Source organism: Branchiostoma floridae, chromosome 14 (genome assembly GCF_000003815.2).
Source record: "Branchiostoma floridae strain S238N-H82 chromosome 14, Bfl_VNyyK, whole genome shotgun sequence".
Classification (NCBI taxonomy): Eukaryota; Metazoa; Chordata; class Leptocardii; order Amphioxiformes; family Branchiostomatidae; genus Branchiostoma; species Branchiostoma floridae.
In genome coordinates, this window is record NC_049992.1 from 20,517,847 (window position 1) to 20,527,813 (window position 9,967).

A 9,967-nucleotide genomic window follows, 5' to 3' on the forward strand; every position below is an offset into this window, starting at 1 on the left:
CTGTTTTCATTTTTTTTTACATCATTTCAAAGAACATACAAGAGAAGAAGGAAAGAAAAAGGGATGTGTCAAGCTACCCACAACAGGTTACTTGTCCGCCGAGCTCCCACCAACCCACTCCTGCCAACTAAGGCCCTTCTTTCCTTGCCGAGTTTCATGGCTTAGTTAGACAATGGTACATTCCAGGCGAGTATTAAAATGCTCTTCTAGACGCATGTTACTGTATGTGGTCCAGCGTAATAAATCTACGCTTTAACTCACCATGTTTATATAAATATATATCACAAATTGCATCAGAAGGAACTTAGTTTGTAATAAAAAATAATGCATATTCATTGTGGGTCAAAAAGTTTTACAAAACCTGTTTAATGTGCCAATAATTCATCTGACATAAATTATGATAATAAGGGGGGAGGGGGGCGACATGTGGAACTCGGGATTTTTAAGCGTAGAATCTAGTCTAACTTACCAAAATAACATAAAATACGCGGCAAGGCACAGCTTTTTTAAAAAGATTTCTTGTTTGTGATGTTTGGGTTTGGTGGTTGTGTTTGGGGCGTGCGTAGTAGTTTATGAAGGTAGGAAGGAAGAGCAACGTTGGTGTTTATTACCTCCATGAAACGTCGGCATCCCTTGGTACTGAAGCGCAACTTTTGGTTTTGCTATCTCGTGCTCTGAACAAGCTATGGTCACGAATTTTACGTATTAGATAGCTCTGGTGCTCATAGATAAGTAACAGATGTTCGGGCCCCCTGGCAACTAGTTTTAGAATATTAGGGACATTTCTGTATGACAATGTTGTATAAAATAAAATGTTAATTATGCAGAATAGGAGTACATTTGCATAATTGATGAGTAAAATCTCTTATACTATTTGTTTTCAATGTATCTCTTGTCCCGGACATAATATGGACTTAACATTTAAGTGGTAGATAGCTTTTAGGGTCAAGGGGCAAGTTTCAGCCCCCTAACATTTTTTTTTGGAACTGCAGGGACATTTTTGTCAAAACATACCAAAGAGGATAACTGCAGAGAAGAATGACGGATTGACATCACTTTAGGCATGCAGGTAGCTTAAGTAAAGATGTTTATAATGATATAAATTTTATGCAAATGATGACTTAATTTGCATAAGTAATGGGGGTTTGCATAATTCCATTGTTTTGAATATCTGGACTTCAATAAATGTATGGAACATAAGCAGATACCAATTGAGGAAATGATTTGCACAATATATGCTAAAATGGTAAAACCGCTTAATGATTATTGATAGGAATTTCATACTTGTGATATGTGTATGTTAGTCAACGATGAACATCACCATGCATAAATCATGTAAATGTGCAAGTTGTTCGCATAAAATTTACAAAAGCTTTAAAAGTTTCATGGAGGTATTAGGTCGCCGGACTCTAGTTTTGAAGAATGAATTTTGTTCATCAGGGAAATTGCTTTGTACTCTCCGCGCCTACCCCCTTATCTGTTTATAAGTGCTACATGTACATGATACATACTGTACAGTATTATTGTGTGCTAAAGACACCTGCCATATAGACCAATCACTTTAAAATCAACACCACCTGAAGTCCAGGTTCAAAGATACGATACAAGACGTTTTGTTTTCAGCAAGTTTAGGCCACACAACTTCAACCTTAACTTTAACCAAACACCCACCTACCCACCTTTCAAAAACCAATCCATCCAGCAACATATTTGCCTGGAGATTAACTCCTAACATCTATTTAGACATTACTTCCTAACATCTGCTCGGACGTTATGCCCTAACATCTGTTAGGACATTACCTCCTAACATCTTCTTGGATGTTACCTCCTCACAACTACCTGGATATTGTGTGATCTGACCCCACCACCCACATAACTGATAACACCCTGATGTCTTGTGCACGCCGAGTGTCCTTGATATGCACATATCAATATGATGTCTCAGACGGTGACCTAAGAAAAACATGTTTATTTCAGTCTCGTTTATCCTTACTTTCATGGCTGTGAGAAATATACTTATTGGCATAACTGCATACCATTGTGCATATATTTTCCCAACCACCACATAAAACACCACAACAAGTCCAGGTGCAAAGATACAACAACACAAAAGTGCTGCTGCAGTTCTGAGGTCTTGTATCATCATTATCCCTACATACCCGACTACCGAAAACCATTGCAATCCTTCCAGCGGAAAATACGATATTACCCTAATAACATCCACAGCAAAATCAATATATTAGCCAAAACAAGACTTCCTTTGTGGGGAAGAAACAAATATATAAAACTAGAAAGGCCGACATTTGCTTGAGAGCAAATACAGCATATTTCAGCCATCTCCCTCCCCATACAACAATAGGCTATTTCAAAATCACCCATTTGAAAAATCACTTTTACTAATGACGGTTTAACCCAAAAATGAGTCTTACAAAATTCCCCCATTCAAGAATGGACTCCAGTGCACCCTATGTGAATTTGCACAATAGACCAGTCCAGAAATACTCCCACTGAAACCTTGGCCTTTTGAATAAGAAACCAAATCCAAAATTGAATTTAGCAAAAAAGGTCCCAGTGCATAAAAAGGTATAATAGACCAGTCTAAAAACACTTCCACTAAAATTGAATTTTGAATCATCACCCGTTCAAAACTGAAGTTGAAAAAATCCCCCTTCCGTGTGCAAAAAATGGACTCTTCCATGTAAAGTAGAGCAGTCCAAAAATACATCCGCTAAAATAGGACTTTGACATAATCACTGAAGTCCAAAAAATGGATTTTTAAAAAAAGCCCCCTCTATGCAAGAATGGACTCTTCCAGAACACCCATGTAAAATTGCAAATTAGACCAGTCCAAAAATAACCCTACTGAAAGACTTTGACAAACTAGAAGTCACCAAAGTCCAAAATATGAATTTTGAAAAATTCCCCCTCCGTGCGAGAATAGACTCTTCCAGCACACATTCTGTAAAATTGCAAAATAGACCTGTCCAAAAATGCATCCACTGAAAGACTTCACCAGTCCAATGATGAATTTAAAAAAAAAATGAACCCCTCCGTGTAAGAATGGACTCTTCCAGATAACACCGGGCTCGCTGATTGGCTGCCACCCCCCCTCTTTAGGATATAGATTCAGGCTAAGTGATTGGTTACCTATCTAATTAGATTAAATAGACATATATGCCAGTAGGTGCAATCTGCAGCTGGGGGTCAACGACCTTAAGGTCGTTGACCCCTCTGGCTATTGGAAAATGACAAAAAAATCCCCAAATATATCATTTTGACGTAGTCTATGACAAAAATTAGACATGTGTCATTTGAATAAATATCTAGTGCACCCTTTTACCAAAATTTAGGTCATTTGGTTTTAAAACCAGAGCACAAGAGCCAAAAGTGTACTTTTTGGTCATAAAATGGCCAAATAATCGCAAAATTTAGCATTTTATTGTACCGTATGCCTCAAGTGTTATTGAATCCATGTGCGCATATGTCTAGGGCACTCCTATCCTAAATTTCAGGTCATCCGGATCTAAAACCAAGGTACAGGAGCCAAAAGTGTCCTTTTTTGGTAAAAAAAATGACCAAAAAATCGCAAAAATAAGTATTTCTTTATACTGTACACCAAAACTGATATTGAATCTATATGGGGGACTTATCAAGGCACATCTGTACCAAATTTCAGCTCATTCGGTTATAATACCAGGGTACAGGGGGCCCAAATATACAGTTTTGGTCTTAAGATGACCAAAAAACCTTAATAAAATCATTTAAGAGACAGATATGGAAAAAATGAAAAAAACGTCCGAGGGTATTGGCCCACTCTACCCTTGTGCCAAATTTCAAGTCATTCGGTTGAGGAACAAGGGAGATACCGTGTTCTGAAGATTTGACAGGAGAAAGAAAGAAAGAAAGAAAGAAAGAAAGAAAGAAACATTACGAATACAATATATTTCACCATACCTATGGTATGGCTGAAATATAATAAATCGACACAATGTGCCTTTAGAGCGTTGAAATGAGATTGCGTTTTGCAGTGAAAACAATGCGATGTCCTCGAGTATACATCTTTCATAAGGTATAGTTGATGATTGAACCTTAAATATGACAGTATTATAGTCATTAATGAGTTTCTTGAAATTGCGACAAAAAAACAATTAAATTAAGATATATTTCTCAAGTTTCAAGCGTGCTTTACGCAATAAAGCCTTCTATGTACTGTGCAGCGTGTTGTGTTTGTAGCAGCAACTGTTATGAGTAGTTGAAAGATATGCAGTAGCCGGTAAGACATTATTATTCACAGCAAGACGTCTGTGGGGGCGGTTTGTGCATGGCAGGAGTCATCTTCACCTTCAGAATTAGTCTCAGCTTAAAACAAGAGTCCAGAGACTTCATACCTCTATGACATATTCTGATTATGCAAATGCAAACTGACGAGACAAAAGGATGTCAACAACAGCTCGACAATAAGATTATTAGACGTATTATACTCACCAATTGGCTTGAACGGTGGCGTATCACAGCCCTTCTTGTGTTATCAGACTCATACACACACGGCACGACTACGATGTCTGGTTCCTACTAGACATAGTTCACTTCTGGCAGCTGGCGTCAGTTGACTGAAATTAAGTATTCAAGACTCAAGACCAACCATTTCACGGGTTCATAACATAGAATATAGATACATTATCGTTTGTTGGAATAATGAAAGTATAGTAAATAAAATGCATGTCTGAGCCAATAAGTAATCAATGATGATGTACGACACTTTTGGCAAGTGTATATATGTTGTATACATCTCCCTTAATTCAAAATATTTGGATGAACTTGTCTGAACATGAAATGAATGAAACATCGAGCTCTTGAATAGTTATGCACTAGCACGTTACGTGAGGTAAAGTCTCTTTGTCGCCGTTAAGTTTTCAAGAATTGGCGTAAGTCAATGTGCTTTTTTGTAACTAAGCCATTTCTCATTTATGCATATATATTAAGTGACCAGTATCTAAACCTGTTAGATTGACCATAGATAATTATGGATAAATACAATTCTTCATCTCAGAAGTCCAATCGCTATGTACCTACCGTTGTCCAGAAACTTGTACCCAAAAACAATTGTAACACGTCATTGAGCTTTTGCATGAAGACAAACGTAGTCTTACTTCAGACATTTTTTTTAAAGATCAATTCTCATATCAATATACCTTTGGCAAGCAAAACAAGTTGTGTTGGATTTGCATTATAAGGCCATTTTAGCTAATAGATTATATAGATGGCAATCGTAAGGGCAGCCATTTTTATCCGTTCAAAAAAAAAAAGGATTTCAAACATACTGTGAATAGTACACTGCAGATGTAAAACCGTACGCGTGTGAGAACAAACAAATCTATTATTTAATACTTACTAGATTCTGTCTATTTAGTCATCTGTTAAACCCTACAAATCGCTTAGATTTCATACTGAAGGTAACCTTTGTTACAAAACTTTTTTATCCACACGCTTGCACCAGTTTGGGAGTTTCTATATTATATGGATGTTATCCATGAAACCAAATCAATGTGACCTAAGGTGAAATACTGATTTAAGAATCGGTAGTGTGTAAAGGTAAAAAAAACACCTGCAAATTGTTGCAGGTAACAGAGCCAGACGCTAGTTCTCTAGTGATAACAAGTGCGCAGATTGACTGACAAAGGCTGTTTCAGTAATGACATTAAGAGCTCAGTCTTCTAAGTTGTAAATTAAGAATATCATGATTGAGTGTAACAAAACAAGCATGGCGTATCGATATTATATAAAAAATATTGCCCGACAAACCTTGCGGTGAATCGGAATGGACTCTAAAGCGCACTTAACATAGACCGGTGTTCATGCCATCCTTTCAAAATCCACCATCACAACATTGTTTTTATCTTAAGTGACGGTATTAGGATGCCTGGCGGAACTACGAGAGTTGGCAATACCAATGTTCTAAAACCGGCTCATGATTATAAGTTGCAAGAAATTAATCTTTTAAAAAGCAGCTGTATATGAAATTAGCAATATTTCAATGTAAAAACATAGTAGTACGTCGTAAAAACATGGTAATTAATAAAAAATATATTAATGAAAAAAATATCAGGACTCAAACCTCAATGACACGACTGTGGTATTTGGTTCTGAGTTTACAGAGTCTCAAGTTCCTTGTCCAGGTACATTGTACCTACGTAAGTTTCCCAAAAACTGTGGCTGATTGTAAAAACAAAAGATTGCAGAACATCTTCGAATTTTTACATAAGAACAATGGCCACCTTACTTCAGACTTATCACAATATTGCTTCTTTTATTCATATACCCCTGGATAGCAAAAGACAGGGGGTGGTCCTTTGCTCGTAATTTGATAAGCATGATTGAAAAAGAATGGTAATGTGAAAAAGTATAAAAACTTTCTCGTTAATAATTGCTATCTGTTTGGAGACTGAGAATGAGGCAGATTCTAGTTTTATACTGATAACAAGTGGGTAGTTTCCTTTGGGACAATGACATTTTCAAGATGGTATGTTTTGGATAACACTAAGACCTTCACTAGGTTAGATTCCTACGTTTTTACAAATTGACATTAAAATCAGTGAACACAGACTAACAACATTCCCCTTTCTGTACGTGAGGACCACTGCCACCAAATAAATGATGAGGGACTCGATTTTTATTCTAAGTTTTTCCACCATATGCTACTTTTATTTACAGACAGAGCCACTTAAAACGCATGACCACTTAATGTCAGAACACGACAAAAACAGTCTTTCACATGTGCCGATGTGCAAGCGATTGAATTGAGTTTCGCTTTGGCCCATTTATAATTATGATGATATCCCATGGTTCATATGACAACACATTATATGAAAATACAAAGTTACAAAGTTACGGATCTGAGTATCACCGTCAAAATGGTCAAACTACTCGAAAATTGAAAGAAATGTAAAGTATATTATTTTTTTGCTAGCATCCCTTAAATACATGTAATATTTTCAATCTATATATCAAAACCATAGAATCTGCATTCATCTGTATTCTTATGCAAAATACAAGAATAGAATTTGTCTAAGATATGTTCATCTTTAGTATTTGGCTGCATATGTAATGGTTAGTATTAGGATATATTTACACAGATAGGCAAAATGATAGTTTCAGCTGGGCGTACTCATGATGACTTTATACTCACCAGACGACCTCTGTTACTCACAGTCCTTGTCACTTTTTCAAGATCCAGGCGGTAGATACGACAGCAATATTTGGTTCAGGGTAGAGAGAGCTCGTTCCTGGTGTCAGTTGCCCAAAATGAATTATTTAAAACTCTAGACGAACTATTGTACGCATGTCATGTAGATTAAATGTATATGCATCACATTGTGATCTCTTGATACACATTGAGAGCTAAGCGAACAAAGTCTTTTCCGAATAAAGTTTTGATTAAGTTTGATCCATATAGTGCATGTGTGAGTGTGTACAAGCCCTGTTGAAGGGGAAAGAAAACATTTCGATGAGCATGCCTTAACGCTTTTTTCATTAACATTAGACAAACAACACGTCAGTATCCTGAAAATTCATTAGACCTCTGAGTTACGTCAGCTAACGTATATTCAATGTTTGTGGCTATTGTAAATTCAGGCATTGCCTTTATCATTTAACTCTTTATAAGCCATGGTCAGTTCCACATTTATAATAATGTACAGGATTGATGATCCGTATCTAAACTTGTTTTTGGCCGTAGGTTAGTAAGGATTCGCGTCCAAATTCAATATACATACTTTTCCCCCAAATTAGTCTGCTGGTAAAAAAAGTCCAAAACGTCATCAAACTGTTGCATAGAAGCAAACGTAACCTTCCTTGGGACTCATCCAAAAATTACTTCACATATTCACAAGCCTTGTGTCTTCTAGCAAAAACAGTGGGTGGGTATTTGATAGAACAGAAAAAAAAATTGTTTAAAAAAAATGTAGTGTGCGAACGTAGAAAAAAGTATCCCTAGCGGAGTCTAACCCAGTATTGAATGCAAGTGCATATGTTTTTAGGTGACGGAGAACAGTTTTGTAATGACTGCAGGTACACAGTCTAATTGGTCCAAGCGCTAATATTTTGCGTTGTGTAAAGGTAAACTGTAATAGAATTTGATTAACAACCCGATATTTGTCAGTTCATACTAAACTGTCATGTGTCTAAATGTTAGGGATAATGTTAGTTGTTACCTGAGTGTACGCAGTAACTGACTTTTGTCTAAAATCTAATAAAACTTGTTGCGTATATACAAAGGGTAGCAGGTTACCAGGGGTAGCTTCCTTGCTGATCGGGAATGGTAGTATAGACTGTCCATCAAAGCATAAAAAGGACATATTCAGTTATGATTGCAACAAAGACATATATGCATATATGTGTATGATAAGTATGTATGTTTACGGTCATCTTTTTGGACTGGTTTCTATACTGTTAGTATTAGATTTATAAACATACAAATATGATTTGATTTATTAAAAGAAAATTATGGCGTTTTCACTTGAGTCATGTTTTCCTGACATTACAAGAAATGATTTAGCCATAGCAACAATTGCTTTGGTTAATGCTGTTGAGAACAACTAAGACGTGTCAAATATGCGATTTCTGTTAAGTTTCAATGGGCAACTGTTTAATGGAGATGATGTTTCTTTGCATAAAGTTCCTGCTAGGTTTAACGCAGTAAAGCTAATTGACATGAACAGCACATTAGATTCAACTTTACATCGTTTTGGTTTAGGTGATCAAAAATGAAAATGTTTTATCGTATATTAAGTGATGTCCAATTCCAATAAAAAGCTTTTTCATTGTATGAATTCCTTTGATCACAAAATAACGATATTTTTAACGTTGACGAGTCTATAAAGAAAGTCGCTTATTCTATCAATGATGTTCAGCACAATTTTTTTTCATGTGAAAATACCACTGAAAATCATTGAAAGTATGTTTCATTTTATAAATGTTTTTCAGCACAGAGGAAAGCAGCTCGATTCGATGAATGTTTTTCAGCGGCCTGAAAACAGTTTCAGATTCAAAATTCATTCAGTGCTAAGATCAGCTTGTTTTATTATGGAAGTTTTATTCATTGTCAAACATGTGGCGAAGAGAAATAATGTAACAGTGGACTATGAGAAGATAGATTGATATTGTGCTGACTACTTTGAAGGTGAATGAAACATTGAATTGTAAATTGTGGAAAAAAAATTGTACTATAAGGAAGGCAATACTTCTGACCTCCCCCACCCTTAAAATAGTGAAAACGGCTTAGGTCGAAGTAACATGTAACAATGTCTAAAAATAGTAAGGTAAGTCACCGGTAGCCGATCATCACAATGAGATTACACGAATGTTGTACATTTTAAAGAAGGTTGTGTTACTGTTTTAACATGTTCCTCTGTCTGTATTGTATGTAACAAAAGTTGACGATAGTTTCTTAACTAAAACACGTTCTAATGGGGCTGTCATAAAACACGTTTTCATTGGCCATTCAGAAGTGCCCAAAAACTCAACTGAATGATCCACTTTTCAGGTGTGTGTTGTGTAGTTAATTACTTCGACATAAAGCCATTTAAGAAAAAAAAAGCTTCATGACATTCTTCGGGGTACACAGCTGTAAGTATGTATGTTAGCTCCTTCTTTACGAAATTTTGCCTTATTTATCCTAAAATGAAACGATTACACACAAAAAAAGTGCAGCAAAATGGAAACCATGTCGGAGGCCTACGTCCAGCTGAAGAAAATTAAAGGAAGGCCAAACTAGAGAGAAATTTCAGTTGGACCAATTGAATCGATTTCAGGTGCTAGAGTGTGCATGTGACTATGTCTCATTATCTATCACTGAGAGGTGTACAACATGATAGAAGACTGTCCCAGAAACAACAGAAAATGTGGTAGAAAAATGCAAGCCTTGTGGAATGCACAGCTTGGTTTCAGCAAATACGCTTTTATAAACTTG